Genomic DNA, 11,092 nt, shown 5'->3' with positions numbered 1-11,092 from the left:
CTACATGATCTTTTCAGTATTAATAGTTTGCAATGAGCTCAGACAGCGTCTCCCTGGAGTGCTGATGGGGTTTCAAACGCATCCGAAGTCATCAAAGGCCTAACTCGGCTGCTGAAATCCCTGGCAAAACCCGCCACACTTGCAAAAGGAGTCAATGGCCCTGAGAGCTGCCAGACAGGAAAATGCTTAAGTTCCTGAAAATGCTCAAGCTCATGCTTAGTCACACAATTGAAACCAACAGGAATACAGCCCACTTGTAAGGGTCAGCATATGGTCATGTCCTTTTCTTTGCATTTGGATGGGCCGCTGGATTTCAGCGATAATGCGCCAGCCAGGCTAGAATCCTGTTTGCTCACCATTAACGAAGCAGGATCTGCAGCGCTAGCTGGGCCTGCGCCTTCCCAATCATTACAAGGCGCTATGATTGCATATTTACATTTGCTGATGATGCCGATGTTTTTAAGAAGAAGGTATAGAGGTTTTTACATAACTTTCAGCTGGAACATGATGTCACCAACACTCCCCCCCCAGCTTGTGCAGCAATTCTGATTGCCTGCAGCACTTTATTAATAGACTTGCTAACATCAATGAAAGCTTTACGAACACTTAAGATATACAGAAGTGCCAGTGACTGCATCTTTTGCCACGTTTGCTAATAATATCCAGAAATTATAAATTATACATTTTTGTTTTCTACCTGAGACAACTTTTCACCACCTCCGGAGGCCCTTTTCCTCGGCCTTTTAAAGCAGCACCCAGCAGTCCTGACACCTCTGATGCACACACCCGAATAATTTGGGGCCGAAGGAGAGGTAGCTACGCTGCACTGCTTGTGCACCAGTAGACAGACAGGTAGCTGTRCCACCCCGACACATCACTCTCCATCTCTGTCAAGGATAGCCCAGGTGAACACGAGCGGGGCTATTCGCTACCGGGTATCTCTGGCTGCTCCATGCTAACACTTACCAGACAGTCTTAGTGTGCTGCTGAGCAAGGCTCTTCTGCGTGGCAGATAACTTTGGGTTAAGGCCTGCTGTGCAATGACTTATTATGGAAATCACCAGAGGGTATTTTCTCCGTTCTCCCACAGTAGCACAGAGTGTACTTTTTTAATTCCATTTTGCCATAGTAATGGCATTAGCTTCTGAGGGAGCAGACGGCATGAGCTCCAGCTCTGGCTTTCTTATTCAGCAGCTCCTTGGAGAGAAGGCAACTCACTTTAGCCATATCCATAAAAGCTACTGTGCCAAATAACTGAGGCCTTTGGAAGCAATTCGAATACCCCGTTCTCCTACGCCACATCATCAGGCAGGGTGTGGAAGCTAAGCCACATGTATATTCATGTATTCTAGTCACTTAGCTGTGCAAAATTTGGTCCAGACTGTGCTACTCTTTATCAAGCTTGCTATTACGGAAAGTAGTCTTGGTATCAGTGCTTCTCCAAGGACTGCCCAGATGAACCCTCTGAAACCAGTATTAATGATTCAAGCTGTTTTGTAGGAGTTGCCGCACTGTGAGYGGTTGGCCCGTGGGCCGCACGCTCTGTGTTCAGTGGCGCAGATGTCCTCCCAGGGTTTCAAACGCAATGCCAGTCACAAGGACGGTAGGGCAGGAACCGACTGCCTCGCTCTCGGCGCTGTCTCCCTGCCCCTGCAGAGAGCACTACGGAAAGCAAAGCTCGGCCCAAAGGGCTGAAAGGGGTCCAAAGGGACCTTTGCCGAAGGAGCATCCAGGATGGGGCGTTGAACGCTGCTCCCACATTTGGGTGCCCCGATGTTGTCTCCAGAGAGGATCCAAGCAGAGCTGAGGTGTGCACTGTGCCCTCTTCCCAGGCCCAACTTTATAGCAACAAGTGCTCGATAAACACAGAACAAAAAAAAAAAAAAGCAGAGGAAAAGCTGATGGAGGGATGCAAAGAGATGGACAAACCTGATGAGAAAGCAGAGACGTATTGCCAGTTGACATGATGGGCAGGTGCCTCATCTTCAGCTTCTTGCATGCATACATTTGAAGAAAAATTCAAATTCATCCCTGGAGTTATGTTGAGGAAAGGGGCATCCTCTCTTTGTGGCAATATGAGGTCTGTCAGTGGGATTTCAGCACCTCAAAACCAGGTCTTCAATAAATGCCTGTGACTGGTGAATCAGGCACCTTCCTTCACAAACAGGCCATGGGGCTGGCATAGACTCACATTTAGCATGTCAGGTGGGGTTACAAGGTTTTCGGCTTTCTTTCCTTTTTTAACAAAGCCTCTTGCCTTTAAGGAAAAAACTTTCTGGTAAATTATTCATTCCAGGTAGATGGAGGCAGTGACACAGCCTTACATTGCCTCTTGTCAGATCAAATGGCAACCTGCTGAGAGAAAAAGAGGGAAAAAAAAATGTATTAAATCTCTTTTTTTTTTCTGCGGTAGACATACATTATGAGTAAGGCACTTATTGATCACTCAAAAAGAGCTCTGAAAAGTCTCTTTTTTGTACAGACAATTTTGTTCTCAACTGCCCGTGGTTTTGACCCTTTTTGCTACCAATTATTTCTGTATAATATGGATTTAAAATACTTACCACACTGTTTTGCTAGCTGAGAGCATCCATTTTGCACATCCACGAGTGTGAAAGGTAACACAGATTCAGCAAATTGGCCCTTATCCTTTAATTCCTCCTCTTTAAAAAACACACAAACCTCAGCAGGCCTTATGCACCAAAGAGATTTTTTTTTTTTTTCTTAGTGTTCCTGCTTCTCTTGCTACTTAGTTTGGGTTTGAAGACAAACCTTTTAGGTGGTGACATAGAAATGAATTGCTGTAGAAATACTGAAAATGAGATAAACCGAAAGGGATTTTGACTTCCAGTAGGGAATGAGTCTCTTAGGGTATTTTGGGAGGGTCTGTGTTTCATGGTGCATGTGCAAAGGCTGGATGTGAATCAGAAACATGAGGGTCTTAGTTTTTGTGCTTTTTGTGACTACTAACTACAGATACTCATATTTTTAATGTATAATCTTGAACTCTTAAAAAAAAAAAAGAAAAAAGTCTTGTTCTCACCAAATAACACTTGTAACAAAACCCTTCTCAAAAGACAGATGAAGCACACGAAGCATTCACAGGACTATATCAAAATAGAAAGCTTTAGAAAGTTTTCACTGAAAAATCTGTGCTTTTCCATCCAAAACTGTTATCGGACCGTGAGGAAATGAAACAAACACCTTCCCCTTAAATCGATAAGATTACACGCRTTTTGCAAAATGGGCTGTGATTTTGGTCTCACCTTTTATAATAGGGTTTTCAGGAACAAATTTAGACCTAAGTGTTGTTGATGTTAACGTGACGCAGTTTCTCCGGAAAGGGGAGAAGGAGGCAGAGGAGACCGGGACTCGCGGAGGCATCGGCACGCGGCCGGGCAGCACCAGCCCCGGCACCGCCGTCCGCGCTCCTCGTTTCCCCGTGCACTTTGCTCCCTTTTAAAGCAGTTCTTACACGTCTGCACAGGTCGCGCTGGTTTAAAGCCATCAGTGAAAAATCGGCAGGGGTGTACAGTTCCCTTCTGATTTTAAACCAGTCTGGTTAAACCAGTGCCAATACTTAGTGTAAATGTATTTAAACCAGTTAACCCTATAATCGGTTCAACTGGSAAGGTACTAAATCACAGGAACGCAGCGTAAGTGAGAGATTAACCTGCTTTATGTATGTCTGCTTTGGCCTTTGCACCAGCTTAATCAACTGGATTTGTAACGCCGTGCTGGCCACATAATGCTGCCCTCACAAACTTTATTCCGTATGTTTTTACTCAGTTTTAAGTGGTTGTTCCAAGTCTTGGATTTGTTTTTCTCAAAGTGGTAGTTCTTCGAGTCATATCAGTTTAGGAGAATCTTAGCTTTTGTTTGCAAAAAGGCCRGCTTCCTCCTCCTCAGCTTGCAAGTGCACCAGGGTACCCAAGGGTAACAGCGTGTCAGTGGCCGGGAGATGTTTTCGGAGCCTGTGAGATCCTCCTCTCCAGAGCACGGACGAAGGTGAGAGTCCTCAGGCCTCTCTTCTCCACCCTGCAGCTCCCTTCCCTGAATTCCTCCCCGGACCAGGGATGATCCTCCGCAATTTGTCACCTTGGATGGTGGTTGTGACTCCCTGACATCCTCTTTTGGCATCTAGCAACGTCTGCCTTGCCCTGCTAGCTCAGTCCCTAATGCAGGTATCATGAAAGCTGTTCTCCGGATGAAAAAACGGAAGGAAGGACCTAATCCCTGATCAAGACTTTTTTTTTTCATTAAGCAAAGTCAGAATGACATTGCTATTGCAGCTTCTGTTTGCGCCACTGCTGCTGTTGCTAACCAGTATCATGAGTTAGTGTCTGGAAAGAGGAAGGTGTGAAAATCAAAACAAGGATATTGAACAACAGAGATTGCCTAGTTCCCCACTGAATTCTTCCACTGCCTATCCATTTAGTGTGGAAAAACATGGCATAGATGAAGAAAGAAAGGACGAGGAATCAGTGCGTGATTCATTAAAGTAATACAGTTCATTTAGGAGCCCCAGCTGTAGAATTAATCACCTTCAATTCTGTCGATAAAACCATACCGGAAATGACAGTTTCAGACTTTGAGTGTCCAAACTGATGAAATAGTCTTAGAAAATATACTTTAAAATAGAAAATACGCTTTAAAATATGAGTTCTATTTATTTCTCTTGGGGTGTTCATCTAACTAGGGGTCCCATTTTCGGTCTGAGAACTAAAACCTTTTTCTAAGAGAAGCAGATGCAAAATTTGCAATTAAGTCATCAGACATGGTAACATCTTGTGTGTGGTGGCTCCGGAGAGCAAGGCCATCCTGCTGAGACGCGGGGTGGGCTGGCCAGTTATTCTCTCTCATAAATTCATTTTCAGATTCCCTCACAAAACAGCTGGTTGCTTCTGGCTGCTGAGCAAACCCCTGCATGCAAACTAACCGAGCGAAGCGGTTATCTGCCTGCATGCAGCCGCTGCTTTCCATACGTGTCGGAGATGTGCCATGGGCCATTCTCATGACAATCAGGCCAAATGGCAATTCCCTGAAAAAAATGTAACTGGTATATGCAGGAATTTATACCAGTTACATACTTATTCCTGCAGGTTCGATCCCTCTCAGCTGTTGTCCATCCTGAGCAGGAGCAGGATTTCCCTGCCACGCCGTTCGGAGCTGGTGTGTGTTAAAGCTGAGGGCCACATCCAGGTACCCAAATGGGGAGAAATTTATTTTCCTGGGCGCAGGGAGCGTGGAGAAGGAAGCCGCTTGATTTGAACGCAGAAAGGATGAAAACTGCGCCTTAGGGGAGGCAAAGCTAACGTCTGGGGCAGGCAGACACTGCGATTAAAACCTGTGTCAACGTGGGAGAGAATAAGTGGAAACCGGGAGACCAGAGGGAGCAGAGAGTCTGAAACGGGCATGCGGGTGGGTGGCCAGAGACGGGGTGGCGCCTAGGGAAGTGGACGAGCGTGACGGGAAGGAGGACGGAYGACAGCCTGGGGCTGGCAAAGAGATGGACGTGGCTGGATGAAAGAAAGTGGGACAAGGAATGAGGCTGAATTAAAATGAACGGGGGCAGAGTGGAGCTCRCCGCTAAATTCGACCTGGGGGAGTGAAATAGTTTAGYTGAAGCTATCCCYGACATTGGRGATGGGGGATTTTAGCTGCACGTAYGCAGCTGGCTRGGCAAAGAAACGGGACAGAGATGTTCATTGCCGTATGTGACTGTGCATGACATCATCTCTCCTTGGGTGCTGGAAGACCTAACTTAAACGCCACCTTTCTTTATTCAACGCTGAAAACTTTTAAACAAGACTTCTGCCTTGCACAGGGATACAGAGCGATAATGACTTGCTGTGTTTTAGTCTGCAGGATAAATTGTGCTCTTTTCTTGGATTTCATGGCGTACCATGCYGAGTATGAATGCAAGGGTCTGAGAACTTTCTTCAAAATTAAGTCACATGTCTTTACTTTTTTGAATAGCAGCACTGACTGCTTCCTTCTCCCTTCGGATGAATGCACAAACAGTTGTCGGRGGAATTCTTGCAAACTGGGAACTCTGCTGAGTTGTGTCACAATTTTAGGCCTACTTATAGAGGTAATAAATTATTTTGGTATGGCCTGATGCAATCCCCAAAGCCCCAAGGCCAGAGATCCCCAGACTGTGGTTTGAATAACATTACTGATGGGAGAAGTGTTTCAAAATGGTACTTGTATGCCAGAGGAAGAAAAATACAAATTACAAGAATTGTAAGTGAAGATACCGCAAATGAAGGAATTGCAAAGAGTAATCATGGAAAAAAAATAGCAGCTCTGCCCAACGTGCTTGCTGGACGTTAAATTCTGCACCACACAGTATCTTAAAAATCATTGTTGAAATCACAGGAAGCGTTGGGGCAGAGTGAGGAGCAGCTGTGTCTCCTGATAAACCGCACTCCTTGGGGGCTGCGCGGCCAGACGGTGGCCTGCCACCTCCTCGGACTCTGCTCTTCCCTCTCAAACTTGATGAGAATTCGGCTAATAAGCCAAATGCACGTTTTAGCAGCTTTAGCAATATCAGACACATGAGCTGAAAAACGTAACCGAAGGAGGCCGACAGCATAGTGCGTATCTGCGTAGCGCGGTGGAGCTGATGGGAGCCAAGCTGATGCAACCAGCTGGAGTAGCGCAGGGCTTTTGGTGGGGTATGTTAGCTTGGGCAAAGTAGAAGACAGAAATGGCTTGAGCATATCTACTCGTGCGCTGGTTCACAGCTAATTAACGGTTAGCAGGCTCTTCTCACCTTGCCCTTTGCAGTGCTAGGCTTTTCCTCAGGAAAATGGACAGCCGTTCCTCAAACCAGAACGGTTGTTTCTTTTATTGGCCCCAGCTTTGCTGCAGCAAACAGAAGCCGAGAGCTCCCTGCCTCGACTTCTTCCCCGACTCCTTTGCCATCTGCTCTCAGGACTTTGCTCTTCCTAACAGGTCCTAATGTTGGAGAGATGTGCATTGCTAAAGCACGCCAAGGAGATGTTGAACCTCAGGCTAGAAAAAGCTTTCCTGACTCTGGCAGAGCATTTCTAACATTGATTTATGTGACATGATTGCGTGAACGTTTTTGTGCTCGAAATCTCAAACAAGCTAGGCTCTATTACTGCCCCTTTCTTGACTGAAGGAGGAAGAAGGGAATGACTTCATTTTCATTTAAAATACTGGTGGGGAAGACACTGGAATATTGTATGCAATTCTGGTATCCATGATGTAAAAGAGATGCTGAAAATCTGGAAAAGTCATTCTAGGACTGGAAAAAAGGCCTTCAGTGAGAGATTTAAGGAACTCAGTCTACTGAGTTTATCAAAAAGACCCAGCTATAAGCTTGGTGAATACGTCACGGTGAATAAGTACTTTCATGGTAGAAAATAACAGCTCCTTACTGGTTAGCTGCTCTAGCACAGAAACTGTAGAAAAGCAGAAGGAAGTTAATCCAAAAAGCAGGCTGAAAGTTCAACCCTAATTGAAAGTAGGGATCAGACACACATATCTACCTGTGAAGGTGATCAAACGTGGGAATAAATTGCCAAGGGCAGGCGCAGGTGTTCCTTTGCTTAATCCAGATCAAGGCTAGCTGCCTTTCTCATAGATATGCCGTAGCCAAATGCAGTGCGTTGGGCTCAGCGCAGGATTAAGAGGGCTCTGAGCCTTGGCTCCTAGAAGTACCCTTTTGGCATTGCAAACTTGTTAGTATTGAAACATTTCCTTTAGCTTCGGTGTATCCCCAAAGAGTCTGAAAGCTTGAAATGTCATGTGATGACACGATGTGGAGATTTCATCAAGAGCCTATTTGAAAAGCTGGTTTTCCCACACGCAAAGAGGAATAAGTAACTGCTACCCTGAGTTATCCCTGTTGCGGCAGATCAAGGAGGAAAGATCCAACTCTCCCTGAAGCAGCGCTGGGTCTTTCTTTTTTCCAATGTGCTGCACTGAGACTGCTTGTGTTGCCAGATCCTAACCTGCGACTCTGCGAAAGAGTTAACCAAACAAATACAGGCAGATGCATGAATATTTAATTCTACTGAAGAAAAAGGAGGAGAACAAAGAAATGTGGACTAACGGAATATTATCTTTGAGGGAACAAACTAACACATGGTTGTCTTACTAGAGATGTTTGTTTTATTCTGGCTATAATTTGTATTAAATCATGCTTGAATGCAAGGCCGGTTTCAGGCAACCAGAAGACCAAACCGTGCGYTCCCAATGGTCCGTAACTCTGCTTACGTGAATGATCACTGATGAAACCCGATTTTACCTGGTAGAGGGTGTTTGGGACTTGCTCATCGATCATTGCCTCCAGCGGAGTGACAATGTTASAGAAATCCTGCATGTTAGTAGGGTTATGCCCATAATACAAACAGTGGATTAAAGTCCAGGTTCTGCCGCTGAGTTGATGTTTGACAAACAACCTCTCTGCATTTTGCTTCTCGCTTTGTTAGACGGAATAATCATTCTTAGCTGCCTCCCTAAAGCAATTTGAGATCTATGCCTAAAAAATACAGCTTTGAATAGCTATACATAAATCTAAACCACGTACCTATAGATTATTCACCTCATCTTCACTTTCACCTAATCTGTATTTTGTATTTTGGTTCTAATTTTATTGCCTTTATTTTTATGGCAATCTAACCGCAATACTCTCGTAATAGAGCTCACCTTTGAGCATCATGTTTGTTTTGGGGCGTGCTTATGTATAAATATCCTGCTTAGGCACAGTGGAAGCATTGTTCCTTAACTCTGCAAGATAAACTCTAAAAAACGTATAAAACCAAATAGCATCTGCTTTTATGAGAAGGAGGCTTTGTATGATTCACCAAAACAACGTGAAGATCCTGATTAGCCAGGTTCAGTGAGAAATTGCCTCGGCTTGAGCAGAGAATGCCAACTTTGCATTGCTCCGAAGAAGAGGGACGAAAGAACTAAAGCTTCCTGATCCGACAAAAAGCAGCACAGCTTTCTATCCTTTTATGAACCCCCCCACAAGCACTACTCAGGCTGCAATACCTCAAGTAGAGCAGCATCGCCTAGAACATATATCGACATACTAGACCTTAGCTCTTTAGAAGTAGTGCTATAATTAAAACAGAGCTGAAAGCTCATAAGCTGTTTATTTTGAACAGCAGAAGAGAATGTCTCATTTTTACACCTGGAAAAACAGAAGTCATTACAAACAGAAGAGTCCTGCTGCCTACTCCTTGCATCAAATGATGTAGCATCTCTTCACTCATGAAAGTTCATCAGAAACTGTACCTAACTCAAGCAGTCAGAGTGGCTCAGGCTGTAAATGTATTTCAGCAGTGGGCTTTTTTATATATTGTTTTTAATTTTTTTTTGCCAAAAGCATTGTTAGCAAGCCTCCTGCTCTGTGAAGCTATTCCAGCCATCTGCCCATGTGGGCTCAAAAGAACATTCTTCAGGGCCTTATCCAAGTTGTCCTATCTGACTCATTAAAGTAATTGCTCTTGCTGTTGAAGTCGTTGCTGAGAGCTTGGCAGCTGAGCAATAACCCGGGACCTAATGCTCAAATTCTTGCTTGGTTTTATTTCGTCAAAACTTTTATTGCCTGACGCGAGCAGAGACCCTGCTTCTCCATGTGTTAGCAGTTTCTGGTGCACCACTGCGAGCCCTGAAGCACTGGCCGGGATCAGAGGGAAAACTGCCCCACCGCATGCAACCTGGCTCCCCTTCCTGGGCTGCTTCTGCAGCTGTGACCAAGGCAAAGGACATGTGGAGAAGACTCATCCTGTCTGCTGGAGTTAGCGGTGGTACGCTGATACAACAGTAGTACTGTGATTTTAGCGGCACTACTTGCTGCTGTTGACGACTCCAGAATTATTAGGCATCAGAGTGATCCCAGCATCCTTGACCATAGTCTTGGGTCTTTGACTTCTATTTAGTGAAGACAAAGCACCAAGGAAACACCAYGGATTAAATGTCTGATGTTAAATGTTAAATGTTCCTCTCTGAACTAGAAATTTCCTATCACCCTGGTGTCACAGGGTGAGAAGAAGGACAGAGCTGAGGAAGGTGACTTGCCTGCTGGATCGTGAAGGGGAGAAGCCTAACAGTGGTCATGCCAGAAACCCCCCTTTCCTTGGGAGCACGTGAAGGAGATGGCCTGGGCAAGCACCGCTCCAACCTTCAGCTCGCCGCTGCCGAGGTCCCCGTGGCATTTGCATTGCTGTGGTCACAGATCATCTGCCCTTGATTTCCTGATCCCCCAGGAGCCAATCTGGAAGACCAGGTAGCATTAAAAAAATTCTGTGGCAAATAATTGAAACCCAGCTGGGTCTTAGATGTTTAAGAAATTTTATTACACGATTCTTAACAGCATTTATGAGCTTTTTGCCAATCTACAAATGCACATGCGGTTTGAAGGCAGAGCCTCTTAGTGCTGTAAATTTTAGTGAGGAGAACTTACCCTGAAAAGCGCAAGCAGTCTTGGGGCAGGAATCCCCATCGCTTTTGCATCTGGCAAAACGAACCAGAGCAAATGTCCCACCTTCTGTCACCTCCTGTTTTTCTCTGCCGTTGATTGATTGCACTCAAAACCATCACATCCTTATTTGCTCAACATAATCCCTTCCTCTCAATCTCAAATAAGCCTCGTCTGTGGCTGAAGTTACGCCACGATTTTACCGTGCTCCTGGACATGCGCCTGTATRTAAATTTGACTCGACAACAGGACTTGGGAGGGTAAAATAAACCTCTCTTCGCCGCCGCGCTCTCGCTTAGCCGCCTGCGGAGCAGCGGGAGGGGAAAGTCCAGCTTCCCGCTGCCCTTTGCCGGCGGCTCCTGCGCCGGGCACGCCGGGGGCTGGCGGGGAGAGCGGCGCCGGCAAGGGGGGCCGCCGGCAGAGCTTGGGCGGCCTTGGTTGAACATTAGCCGCGCAGGGGCCCTGCCGGGCGCTCGGCGAGACAGGCCGGGCCCGGGCAGGCCGCCGCCGCCGCTCCGCTGCCGCGCTTCCCGCTGTGACGTCACGCTGACGTGCGGGAGCGGCTCGCTTCGGACAGCGCCGAGGGAGGGCGGCAAGAAATAACGGATTATTGATTATTAATCTGCCGGG

Source organism: Apteryx rowi, unplaced genomic scaffold (assembly GCF_003343035.1).
Source record: "Apteryx rowi isolate R43461 unplaced genomic scaffold, aptRow1 scaffold_4, whole genome shotgun sequence".
Taxonomy (NCBI): domain Eukaryota; kingdom Metazoa; phylum Chordata; class Aves; order Apterygiformes; family Apterygidae; genus Apteryx; species Apteryx rowi.
Note: the sequence above shows the minus strand (reverse complement) of the source record.